This window comes from Peromyscus californicus, unplaced genomic scaffold, assembly GCF_007827085.1.
Source record: "Peromyscus californicus insignis strain IS unplaced genomic scaffold, ASM782708v3 Scaffold_10__1_contigs__length_136768540, whole genome shotgun sequence".
In the NCBI taxonomy this organism is placed as follows: domain Eukaryota; kingdom Metazoa; phylum Chordata; class Mammalia; order Rodentia; family Cricetidae; genus Peromyscus; species Peromyscus californicus.
The window spans coordinates 76,608,604-76,622,284 of NW_026294391.1; positions in this window are offsets into that span (position 1 = coordinate 76,608,604).

Below are 13,681 nucleotides of genomic sequence, written 5' to 3' on the forward strand. Positions count from 1 at the left end.
CTTCAATGCTCCTTGCTGTGAGGATCATGGACTAACCATTTGAAACTGTAAGCCACAACAAACTCTTTCTTCTGTAAGTTGCCCTGTACATTTTCTTTAGAGCAATAAAAAGTAACTAAGATAGTAGTGCATTGAATGGTGTATCATTGTGACAACTTGACCATGTTGGGCTTTGAAGAAATGTAGACAACTTTGGGATTTGGGTATAGAAAAGTGGATGAATGCTCTAAGCAGGGCTTAATGACCTCTCCTAGTAGAAGTTTGGAAGACAAACTTGTTTGGAGAACAATGTGTCTACAGAGGAGTCCCAGATCAAGATATTTCAGAGGGAAAAATATTAGCAAGTGGCTAAGAGGCCATTCTTGCGGAATTTTGACAAACAGTGCAGAGGCCTTTTGCCCTTGTCCTAAGAATCTTCCTAAGGCTAAATTGAAGAGATTTGACTAAGTTCATTGGCATAGAATATTTCAAGACAACCTCATATAGATTGTTTCACATAGTTATTAGTCATCATACTTGGACAGATCTACAATGAAAAAGAAAAGCAGTGCAAATACAAAATATACAAGTTGGAGATTAAAGGAACACCAGGAAATGTAATGTTGGAGCCAAGTTTCTCTCTCTCTCTCTCTCTCTCTCTCTCTCTCTCTCTCTCTCTCTCTCTCTCTCTCTCTCTCTCTCTCTCTCTCATTTTAAAACTTTAATTTTAGTTGCTGTTGTTATTACACTAGAAAAATCCAAACTCTTTCTAAAGCTATTTATTGACATATTTTCTTTATTGACATCTACTGTTTCAGCTCATAACCTAAGGCCATTCACTCCACAACCCTGTCCAAGAGTTTATAATGGACTGTGAGGCTTGTGTTCTTTGGTCTAACATTTCCCACACCTCCTACCATTCTGAGGGGTGCCAGAATCCAGGTTGCTGGTTCTGTGGAGCAATATTGGGGGTCCTGCTGTGGGTCTCTTTGGTAGTGGTTCATGTTTTTTGCCTTTACTGAGAGATTGAAGCTCTATAAAACAAAACCATGGATAGGAAAAGACCAGTGTGTTCAGTTTGGGGCACATTTATTAGGTCTTTGTGGACTTCTCTTTTTTTCAATCTGTCAAAGGATTCCAGCTCTCATAATTAATAAGTCTCTGTGTCATTATTTGTGAGCTGGCAGCCCAAAGAAAAGTCTTTCTATATTTGGCCCTCCTGTTTGTTTACATATTGTCTGTGGTTACTTTTGTACTTCCATAGCTGTAACAGAAACTGTAAGTTTGGCAAAATCTAATGTATTTCACTACCTGGACCTTGACAAAAGGAGTTTGTCATTTTCAGCCCTAAGAGCCAAGTCTTGTATACATAGATTTTAGAAATTTAAAGAAAGGCATGACTCAAAAATGGAAAAATAAAGTAGTACCCTCAGGTCATGACCCAACTCAGCTAATTTTTTTAACTTGTAAAATGAAATTACTAAAGAATCTTCTGTTTTTAAAGCAAAGGTGAGCTTACAACAAAGGAAACACTAACACAGAAAACTTATGAAAATATAATTCAAGGAGAAGTCCAAGTTCCATCCCAAGGAAACAACAGAACTTGGCAGTGTAAGCCACAAATTTCTGGCTTTAGAGTCACGAATACATTCCATTTTAGAATGAGAAGGTAGATTCTGTGACACAGCATGTTAGAGAAGTATGTAATCTGTTCTTTGATTTTTCAGGAGATTACAGTTAGAAGATTGCCTTGAGTCTCAGAAGATCTTTGAATTTTGGACTTTCATAGTCCCAACTTTACGGGTTGGGACTATGAAAGACTATGGGGACTTTTGAAGCTGCACTCAATGTATTTTTAATTTTGATATGACTACAAGCCTATGGAGGGCAGGGAGTGGAATTTAAATGAGAATGACCCCATAGGTTCATATATTTAAATGCTTGGTCCACGGTTGATGGAACTGTTTGGGAAGAAGGATTAAGAGGTATGGTCTTGGCCAGGCGGTGGTGGTGCACGCCTTTAATCCCAGCACTCAGGAGGCAGAGCCAGGCGGATCTCTGTGAGTTCGAGGCCAGCCTGGGCTACAGAGTGAGTTCCAGGAAAGGCGCAAAGCTACACAGAGAAACCCTGTCTCGAAAAACCAAAAAAAAAAAAAAAAAAAAGAGGTATGGTCTTGTTGTAGAATGTATGTCACTGGGGGTAAGCTTTGAGCTTTCAAAATGCCAAGCCATTCAAAATAATTCTCTCTCTCTGGTCATAGTAATTGCTTCAACATGTAAGATCTCAGCTTTTATTCCAGCTCCATGCCTGCTTTCCAGCTGTCATGTTCTCTTCCATGATGGTGATGTATTCTAATCCTCTGGAATTGTGATTCCCAATAAATGTTTTCTTTTATAAATTGCCTTGTTCATTGTGTCTCTTCAAAACCATAGAAAAATAATTAAGAGTGCTTTGGAACAATCTTTGTATACTGTAAATATGTATTACTCTCCTTGGTTAATAAAAAGCTGATTGGCTGAAAGCTAGGGAGGATTTTTGGAGCAGAGAGTATGCTGGAGAGAAGATATGGCAGAGTCAGAGGAGATACCATGAGATGAGAGCAAGCAGGATGGGAAGTATTATATCCTTACACATTATGAAAGCAGTAACACTTGCTTTGGAGAGGATAGAATTTCCATCATGTTAAGCTGCTTCCAAGTCCTGAAGTTAAATACAGGGATACAGCTTTCACTTGCTGTCATTCCTAATAGGATGGGCATCATTATATTTAGCCACCCATGCTACTCTAAGTAGCTTCTCTCTGTAGATGTATCCAACCTTCTTATTAAATAAGAAACACAGAACCAATGCAAAGAAGAAAGCCAAGAGGTCAGAGCTAAGAGCTAAAACCTTACCCTTCCTCCTGCGGTGGTCCTACCTCTCCGAACCAGAGCTACCCCTGTGTTAAAGTCTTTATATAGAGTTCCTGTCCTGCCTTCTCATTGGTTGTAAACCCAACCACATGACCGCCTCCTCACAGCCTGTCTGTATAGGCCTCCAGGTTTTCCATGATTGGTATTAAGATTAAAAGCATGTGTATCCAATAATGGCTGTATCCCTGAACACACAGAGACTTACCCAGCTCTGCCTACCAAGTGCTGGAATTACAAGCGTACGCTACCACTGCCCTGCTTTCCTATGGCTTGCTAATAGCTCTGACCCCCAGGCAACTTTATTTATTAACATACAAATAATATTTTAATACAAATAAAATATCACCATATTTCCCCTTTTCTATTTTAATAAAAAGGAAAAAAAAGAAAAAGCTTATAACTAATATAAGAAAAACTATATACAAAAGTACAATAACTATATACAATATATACAAGTAATAAATACTTAGACAATGTCTAGTCCATTTGTATTTGACAAATTCAGAGAAAATAATTTCATTATCTATCCTATTTTGGTAAGTCCAAAATGTATCCTAATTAATCTTCAACTATAACTAACTAACCTTCAACTATAACTAACTAACCTTCAACTATAACTAACTAATCTTCAACTCCCTCAGAGACCCAAGAAGGAAATAATATTAGCTAACAAAAATAAAAACAGGAAGTGCACATAAGCAACTTCCAAAAAATTTGTGAGTTGACAGAAACAGACAGCTGTCTGGACAGTCACCTGAGGTTTCTCCGAAGTGCTGGGGCATCATCTTCAGCCTATAGGCTTAGCATATCTGACAGACTCATTTGTGAAGTAGGATGTACACAAGGTCAACAGTTCAATCTCACATTGAGTGAGAGTAGTCCATGTACCAGTACCAGAAACACCTGAATTCCACTAGTGTCATGCCATGATTCAGGATTTTAAATTCTGGAAATTGTTGATGGTTTTTTAATTCAGCTGTCCATTCTTCTTGGCTGTGTATATATGGCTTCATCTCAGCATCCCATTCTTATCCATATCCCTCCATCAAATGCCAGTCTACTATTGAGAGGCGTGAGCTTAGTTACTCTCTTCAAGAATAACTGTTTCAGCTGCTGTTCCATTGCACATCAGAGGCCATCGGCCCACTGCCTGTTCAGCTGCCTTCGAAGAAAAGGGCACTGTACCTTTTTCGAATTGCGAAGGCCACTTCAGGGATGGTGCCATATTGTCCTGGCCTCTGAAGATGCCTTTTGATAAAGCCATAACCACACTTGTTTTGGCAAGAATCAGTAATCCTTTGTTTTATGTCCTGTCTGTCTATTTTGTCCTGTTGATTCGAGGATACTTTGTTGTCCAGTGGCTAACTTTTGCCACAATGAAAGTTAACTCCATATGCAGTTTCTTCAATGCCCATTTTTTCTCTGAAGTAGATTGATACTGCCAGGAGCCGACATGTCTCATAGTCATAACAAAAAAGAAAAATTTTCTAAGTTATTAAAACATTTTAAATGCCATATTCTGTAGATCTCTGAAGGGTTTGAAGATAACCTGTCTATCTAAAATATATCTACTCAATCTTGAAAACATACCTAATATAACTACAAGTTCTATTATAATATCTAACTACTAACTTTCATTTCTTTATATCCTAATAATTGGTAATAACATTCAAGGATCAGAAAATTGCATTACATTGTTAGATGAACGGTACAATTAGAAAAATATATATAACATTTTCTAACAATATCAATTTCAATATATATAATTTGTATACAATATAAAACAATCCAATCCAATGTAAAGTATTTACATTTTTCTTTTCTTTCTTTCTTTTTTTTTTAATAAGAACCTTAAATCTAATCTCCTTTGCTTAGCCTTTTTCCTAACCCTTGACAACAACTTGTAACCAACCCCCCTAATCAATGAAAATTATCCCAGACCCAAAACCCATTAAAAGACCAAAAAAAACAAACGCCCCACACCACCTCTTTGGGAATGTGGGCGTCGTATTCTTGAAATTGCTTCCTGCTGGGTATGGGCGAAGGTATCTTTATCCTGAAAGAAAAATTTTAGGTTAATTGTCAAATTCTAGGAAAGGTAAATATATCCTTCGTTATCCAGTCTGTGTATAATGCCAAAATTCAGGGTTTATCTCAAATCCTTATTCAAGTAGTCTTTGAGACTGGATCATCTCAGCTAGCTCTTCTCAAAATTGCTCTGAGCACTTTGTAGTTCAAAGCTGATCTGTAGATGATGTTTGTCAGCTTAGTGATGTTATTATTGTCCACGTGGAATTGTTGTTGTTGTGGGGCCCCATCTTCTTCCTGGAGACTTCAGTTGATGTTAGGCCTAACCGTGATTTCCTGCAAAAAACTGATAAGAGACTCGAACACAAAGACTATATATGCGACTTTTTAGAATTAGTTAGTACTCTATATGACCATTTATATCTTAACAAAGTTTAAAATGTATATATATCTATATATATTGATCTTGTAAATTTTGATATAAAATTCATACTTTAAGAAAAGTTTAAAGAATCAGAATAGAATCAAAGAGTTGAGATTCATAATAGAATAGTCCCTTAATTAATTTGGCTTTTCTCCTGTCCCATAGCAGAAGATGGCTCTTTTCCTCTGGCATGATACAGGGAGTTTGCATTTTCCTTTTAACAACATGCTTGAGTTTAAAGAAGGAGAGAGCCATTCTCCAACTCCAAAGTCAGCTTTAAATTTTAATTGAACTGGGACTATTAGAAGTTAAATAGTGTTAAATCTTTAAAGAAAGCAGAAACAAACATTTAGGAAGACATAAAATTTTTTTTAGATAACATACCCATACGCCATTTCACTCTGTTTCTTAGGATAGATGATTTGTTCCTTTTCTTCAGTTGTCTCATTTGTCCAGTGTTCTTCAAATTCGTTAACCTTCATTCTCCTAAAAGACAAAAACAAAAACCTTTCCCCAAGGTTTTTTGGGGATGTTCCTTTTTGACAAGTTATCTGATTAAATGAAAAGGCATGTGTTACTGGTGTAAGTTAGTTTAAATTGGATGTTTACGATAGTTGATGAACTATCACCTCCTCTAATTAAGAGGTCTCTCTTGTTCAAATCGCACCTTTATCAATTTTGATGGTACCCACAGCTTATCTTCTCCTGTAGAAATAAAAGCAAAACCTCGTCCCCAACGTAACACATACCCTGGTTTCCATTCTGAGGTCAGCACATCCTTAAAGTATATAGGTTGATTTAATTCTGTAGTTTTTTCTATTATCTAATGTCTCTCTGCAGCTGTTGTTCCTTTCTCATTGGCATTGAGAAAATTCAAAGTTAATAGAGCATTATGTAGTCTATTTCTGGGGGTTTTTGTTACTCCTTTTTGTTTATTTAGCATATCCTTTAGAGTTCTGTTTGATCTTTCTATAACTGCTTGACCTGTAGGATTATGTGGTATACCTGTAACATGGTTTATATTATAATAAGCAAAAAACTGTTTCATTTTAACAGAGACATATGATGGAGCATTATCAGTTTTGATTTGTACAGGTATACCCATAATGGCCATAACTTCTAGCAAATGAGTGATTACAGAATCAGCTTTTTCAGAACTCAAAGCAGTTGCCCATTGAAATCCTGAATAAGTATCGATAGTGTGGTGTACATATTTCAGTTTTCCAAATTCTGCAAAGTGAAACACGTCCATCTGCCAGATTTCATTCCTCTGAGTACCCTTTGGGTTACATCCTGCTGGTAATGGTGTTTGATTGTAGAAGGAACAAGTAGGACATTTCTTTACTATTTCTTTGGCTTGTTGCCAGGTTATGGAAAAATCCTTTTTTAAACCTTTACTATTTACATGATGTTTTTTATGAAATTCTGAGGCCTCCAGCACATTTCCTATCAATAATTTATCAATCTCATCATTGCCTTGTGTTAGAGGGCCTGGCAGACCAGTATGGGATCGGATGTGAGTTATATATAAAGGATGACTCCTTTTTCTGATTGTATCTTGTAATTGAATAAATAATGAAGTTAATTCTGAAGCATCGTGGATAAATTGTGCAGTCTCAATATGTAATACTACTCTTTCAGCATACTGAGAGTCAGTTACTATATTGAGAGGTTCTGAAAAATCCATTAATACCAACAGAATAGCATACAATTCTGATTTTTGAACTGAATTATAAGGACTTTGAACCACTTTACTTAAATTTTCTGATTTGTAACCTGCCTTTCCTTGTTTGTTGGCATCTGTATAAAATGTACAAACTCCAGATATGGGTTTTTTCCTCACAATTCGAGGCAAGATCCAATCAGCTCTCTTTATAAGATCAATTCTATTGCTTTTGGGATATTTACTGTTAATTTCTCCCAAAAAATTACTACAAGCTTTTTGCCAAGCTTCATTTTCTATCCATAATTTTTCAATGTCCTCCTTAGTTAAAGGTACGACAATTTCTGCTGGGTCTATTCCTGCTAATTGACGAAGTCTCAATTTTCCTTTCCAAATCAAGTCAGAGATTTTTTCCACATAAGTTTTTAATTTTTTATTTGGTTTATTTGGTAAAAATATCCATTCCAATATAATATCTTCCCTTTGCATTAATATTCCTGTTGGGGAATGCCTAGAAGGTGAAATAACCAAAATGCAACCCAGCTTTGGATTAATACGATCTACGTGCCCTTCATGTACTTTCTTTTCTACCAAGGCCAATTCTTTCTCAGCTTCAGGTGATAATTCTCTTGGACTATTTAAGTCCTTATCACCTTCTAAAGTTTTAAACAAATTATTCAGTTCATCATTTTTTACCCCAACAATAGTTCTTAAATGTGAAATGTCTCCAAATAATCTTTGAAAGTCATTAAGAGTCTGTAGTCGATCTCTCCTAATTTGCACTTTTTGAGGTCTAATTTTTTGAAGTTCTATTTTATATCCTAAATAATTAATAGAATCTCCTCTTTGTACCTTTTCTAAAGCAATTTGTAATCCCCAGCAAGGCAAAATTTTCTTTACTTTTTCAAACATTCTTTCTAAAGTATCTGCATTTGAATCAGCTAATAAAATGTCATCCATATAATGATAAATTATAGATTTAGGAAATTTTTTACGTACCACTTCTAATGGCTGTTTTACAAAATATTGGCACAAAGTTGGGCTATTCAACATTCCCTGTGGGAGACCCCTCCATTGAAATCTTTTAACCGGTTGAGAATTATTATAAGTAGGCACTGTGAAAGCAAATCTTTCTCTGTCTTTTTCTTGTAAGGATATTGAAAAGAAACAGTCTTTTAAATCAATAACTATGAGAGGCCAGCCTTTTGGTAACAGAGTAGGTAAAGGAATTCCAGATTGTAAAGAGCCCATTGGCTGAATTACTTTGTTAATTGCTCTAAGGTCTGTTACCATTCTCCATTTACCAGATTTTTTTTTTATAACAAATACAGGAGAATTCCAAGGGCTGGTTGATTCTTCAATATGATGAGCATTTAACTGTTCTTCCACCAGCTCTTGTAAAGCCTGGAGTTTCTCTGTTGTTAAAGGCCATTGCTGAACCCATACAGGCTTGTCTGTTGACCATTTTAAAGGTAGAGCTGTTAATGTTTTTGGAAGATTATCAGTTGTTGTGCCCTGTTCTTGTATGACATGGATGGCTGGTGAGCACTCATTAGAATAATATCTTTTAATATTTCTCTCAGAAACATGTACTAATTTATGATTTGTTTCTGAGATTGGAGGGATATTAATCTGAGTATTCCATTGTTGTAACAAGTCTCGACCCCACAGGTTCATAGCTATGTTAGCCATATATGGTTTTAATTTTCCTTTCTGTCCTTCTGGACCTATACATTCAAGCCATCTTACACTTTGTTTCACTCTAGATAATGTCCCAATTCCTAAGAGTTGAATGTTTACCTCCTGAAGAGGCCAAGTTGGATGCCAAAATTCTGGTGCAATTATGGTAATGTCAGCACCTGTGTCTACCAGACCAGACAACAAAACACCATTTATTTTTATTGTTAGTTTTGGTCTTTGTTCATTAATAGAAGTTTGCCAAAAAATTTTCTTTATGTTTTTTCCTGTATTTCCTATTTTCTCTGTTTCATCATCTCGACTAACATGATTTATTCCAATAGACATTTGGTTATTTAGTTGCTTTGAGTAGGGGTTTCCTCTACAACTGCAGGAAAGGTTTGAACTGGATTTACTGTGGGGGCCTGCCTGAGGCCCCTCTGGGAGTTTCCCGAAGCTCGAGGCAGAGGGTTACCCTGTCTGTCCCTTGTTGATCTACATTCGTTGGTCCAGTGTTTTCCCTTACCACACCTTCTGCATACTCCAGAAGGAAGGGGCATTCTGTTGCCAGTGTTCCTTGAAGAAACATTATTTCTAGGAATGACCTGTTTACAATCCCTTTTCAAATGTCCTTGCTTTCCACATCCAAAACATCTAACATTGCTCAAACCTTTTGAAATTGCTTTTCCTACCCACATATCATCATGGTCATAAGCCTCTACATTAACTGTATCTCTAATCCAATCTTCCAAAGGTGCAAATCTTGCCTTTAATGGCCTAATTATTCTTTTGCACGCTGCATTTGCATTCTCAAAGGCTAAAGATTCAATTATTATCTGACTAGCCTCTGAATTCGGGACCATTTTTTGTACTGCTGAAGTCAATCTTTGTAAGAAATCTGTGAAAGATTCTTTGGGGCCCTGTATAACCTTTGTAAATGACTCAGTTTTTTTTCCTGGTTCTTCAACTCTGTCCCATGCATTCAAAGCTGCCGTTTTACATAGAAGTAGGGTTTGGACATCATATGAACATTGTGTTTGTACTGAAGCATATTGGCCTTCGCCAATAAGCTGATCCTGGCAGACTTGTATTCCGCTATCCCTCCATTGTCTTTCTATATTTTTAGCCTCATTACTGAACCACATTTTCCATTGGAGATTTTGTCCGGGTTCAAGAACAGCCTGTGCCAATTCCCGCCAGTCCTTTGGTATAATCCTATTACAATTTGACCAGGTGTTTAACATTTGCTTTACATATGGGGAGTGCATGCCATAAGATGCTATTGCCTCCTTAAATCTTCGTAAATCTAACATTTCAACTGGAACCCAAGTATTTTGTTCATTCTCTTCATCAGGTAGCTGCTGTATGGCTACTAGATAAATTAAGGGTGATTGTGTGAAAACTGGCTTTCTTTCTGTAACCTTACGATCCAATTTTGAAACAACTTCACTATTTATTTCTTCTGTCTGAATTTGAATTTCTCTATAATTCATTTTTACCGGTTTAACAAGTTTTTCTAAGACTGTTATCCTGGCACTTAAGTTGACGATCTTTTTAAATAGTAAAATGAGGATAAGAAAAGTAATAAACTGAATAATTCGATCAATATTAATCTTTTCATATAGTTGTTCCATTGTCAGAGTGCCTAAAATTTCAAACAAAGCCCAATTTTCTTCCAATGTACACATAAAGCCCATTTTTTTTAATGTAGAAAAAAATTCTCTTTTAAATAGATATGTTAATTGACTTACCAAGTCTGGGTAGAACAGTAGAATCCCAGGGAATTTCACAGCCACCTGGTGTTCGAGGTGTGAATCCAGCGAGAGAGAGAGAGAGAGAGAGAGAGAGAGAGAGAGAGAGAGAGAGAGAAGCCGCTTGAGCCGAGTCAAGCCTTGGCTTTACAGGCAGGGGCCCTGTTCAGCAGGGCAGGTCTGAGTTGTTTGTAGCAGTTGCGGGTCAGTCAGGCCTGGGCCCAAGCTAGGCAGCCGGGCCGCCCAGGCTGGAAACCGGACCTGCCGCCAAGCCAAGCCAAGCGGTTTTTAATGAATTCTTGTCACATTGGGCGCCAAATGTAGATGTATCCAACCTTCTTATTAAATAATAAACACGGAACCAATGCAAAGAAGAAAGCCAAGAGGTCAGAGCTAAGAGCTAAAACCTTACCCTTCCTCCTGCGGTGGTCCTACCTCTCCGAACCAGAGCTACCCCTGTGTTAAAGTCTTTATATAGAGTTCCTGTCCTGCCTTCTCATTGGTTGTAAACCCAACCACATGACCGCCTCCTCACAGCCTGTCTGTATAGGCCTCCAGGTTTTCCATGATTGGTATTAAGATTAAAAGCATGTGTATCCAATAATGGCTGTATCCCTGAACACACAGAGACTTACCCAGCTCTGCCTACCAAGTGCTGGAATTACAAGCGTACGCTACCACTGCCCTGCTTTCCTATGGCTTGCTAATAGCTCTGACCCCCGGGCAACTTTATTTATTAACATACAAATAATATTTTAATACAAATAAAATATCACCATATCTCTCCTAAAATTTTGTAAGAGATTTCAATATAATCATTGGTTCCCTAAGCTGTACTCAATTAATAATATTTTGTTTTTGTATTGTTGGTGGCATATGGGGTAAATACATTCCTCCTCACATCACTTTAGCACAAGTTATATAATACAACTTATGTCAAAATATCAACAAACTGAATGAAAAATGAGTTGGGGTAGAGCAGTTGCATGGCTGCTTCAATGATGGTGAGGCATTAAATTCAAGGTGATCTGTCTGAGGGTTAATCATTGATGGTGAACATTCCAAAAGTGTTATCTTTCTCTATTCAATGTAGGATGGTGTGCTTCCTTGCTGTAGTGACAATTGCATGCTCTCTGGTTGGATGAAACAAAGATAGAGTCAACTGAGAATGGAAAGCCATTAGTGGGAATCCTAGGGTGGCTTTCTTCATCAACATAGTGTGGTGATATTTTAACTGTGCTGAAATATGATTTTATTTGTATGTTAATGAAGTTTTCCTGGATATCAGAGGTCATAGCGAGCCAGGAACAGAAATCAGGCAGTGGTAGCTCATGCCCATAATCTGATCACATGACAGGCAGAGTCTCTGTGTGGTCAAGGACACAGCCAAGTGTAGTGACAGGAGCCTTTAATCCTACTACCAAACATAGAGACCTGGATGTCTGTATAGACAGGCAGTGACCAGAAAGTCATGTGGCTGGGCTTAGAGCCAATGAGAAGGCAGAACAGGAAAGCAATAAAAGCTCAGGTTAGGCAGGAAGAAGCTCTCTTGTATGGGAAACTATGGCTTGATGGTAAGTTAAAGGGTAGTCAGTGGCTCTTCGCTAATTCTCTGATTCCTTAGGCTATTACCCCTGTATTTGGTTCTGTGTTTCTTACTTACTAATACTGTTTAGAATTTCCTCTACATTTGGTGACCACACGGCAAGAATTCATTAAAAAATCATTGGTGGCCTCACAGGCCAGGGGTTACAGGCCCTGGCTCGGCCAGAGTTTACAGGGCCCAGGCCCGGCCAGAGCTGTAAGCAATCTGACTGCATGCAGTCAGAGCTGCACTCGACCATAGCTACAAGCAGTCTGGTCTGGCTGCACAGATAGAGCTTCACTCCACCATAGCTACAAGTAGTTACAAGCATCTGGAGCTGCTGGCAGCCAGATTGCCAACTCACATGGTCAGAGCTTAAGGAAGCCTGAACTTAGGCCCAAATCAGCTCAAGCCAGAGCACTGGCTGGACTTTAGCTTTTAGCTTTTTTCTCTTCTTCTGGTAGGTAATTGGTGATTTCTCTCTCTCTCTCTCTCTCTCTCTCTCTCTCTCTCTCTCTCTCTTCCTAGGTAGCTGTTTTGAAATTCCTTCGGATTACTGTTCTAGGCAGCCTTGGTAAGTTAATTAAGATATCAGATATCCATTCAGAGGGCCTGATCCAGTGGGGACCCCTCAGCCATTGGTTCATAGTTCATGTGTTTCCATTCATTTGGCTATTTGTCCCTGTGCTTTATCCAACCTTGGTCTCAACAATTCTCGCTCATATAAACCCTCCTCATTCTCGCTAATTGGACTCCCAGAGATCCACCCGGGGCCTAGTCATGGATCTCTGCATCCAGATCCCTCAGTAGTTGGATGAGGTGAGACAGTTGATTGGCTTGATCTGTTTGGGAGGCACCCAGGCAGTGGGACCAGATCTTGTGCTCATTGCATGAGTTGGCTGTTTGAAACCTGGGGCCTATGCAGGATTGTTTGGCTCGGCCTGGGAGGAGGGGACTAGACCTACCTGGACTGAGTCTACCAGGTTGACCTCAGTCTGTGGGGAAGGCTTTGCCCTGGAGGAGATGGGAATGGGGGGGGGGGGTTGGGGGGAAGGTGAGGGGGACGGGAGGGGGGAGAACAAGGGAATCCGTGGCTGATATGTAGAACTGAATTGTATTGCAAAATAAATTAATAAAAAAAAATGTGTTAAAAGTTCAAAAAGAAAAAAAAAAGATATCAGATATCTTAAAGAGGAAAAGAGGAAAAATTTTTGCCACATTAAAAACATGGGAAATATCTTTACAATGGAAGTATATTGGTCTTTGTTTGATAAAACATTAGGCAGTATGAAAATGGAACAACTACATGAGAAGATTAATGTTGATGTGATATATGTAACATCAATTATACATATTATTTGTTTACTTATCCTTATTTTACAATTTAAAAAGATAGTCAATTTAAGTGCCAAGATAAACGCTCTAGAAAAACCTGTTAAAATGAATTATAGAGAAATTCAAGCTCAGACAGAAGAATTTGAGGGTGAAATTATTTCAGGATTGGATTATAAGGTTAAAGAAAGACAACCTATTTTCAAACAATCAAACTTAATTTATAAGGTAGCCATACAGCAACTACATGATCAAGGGTGTACACAAACTAATTGGATTACAGTTGAAATGTTATATTTAAGGAGATTTAAGGAGTCTGTAGTATCTTA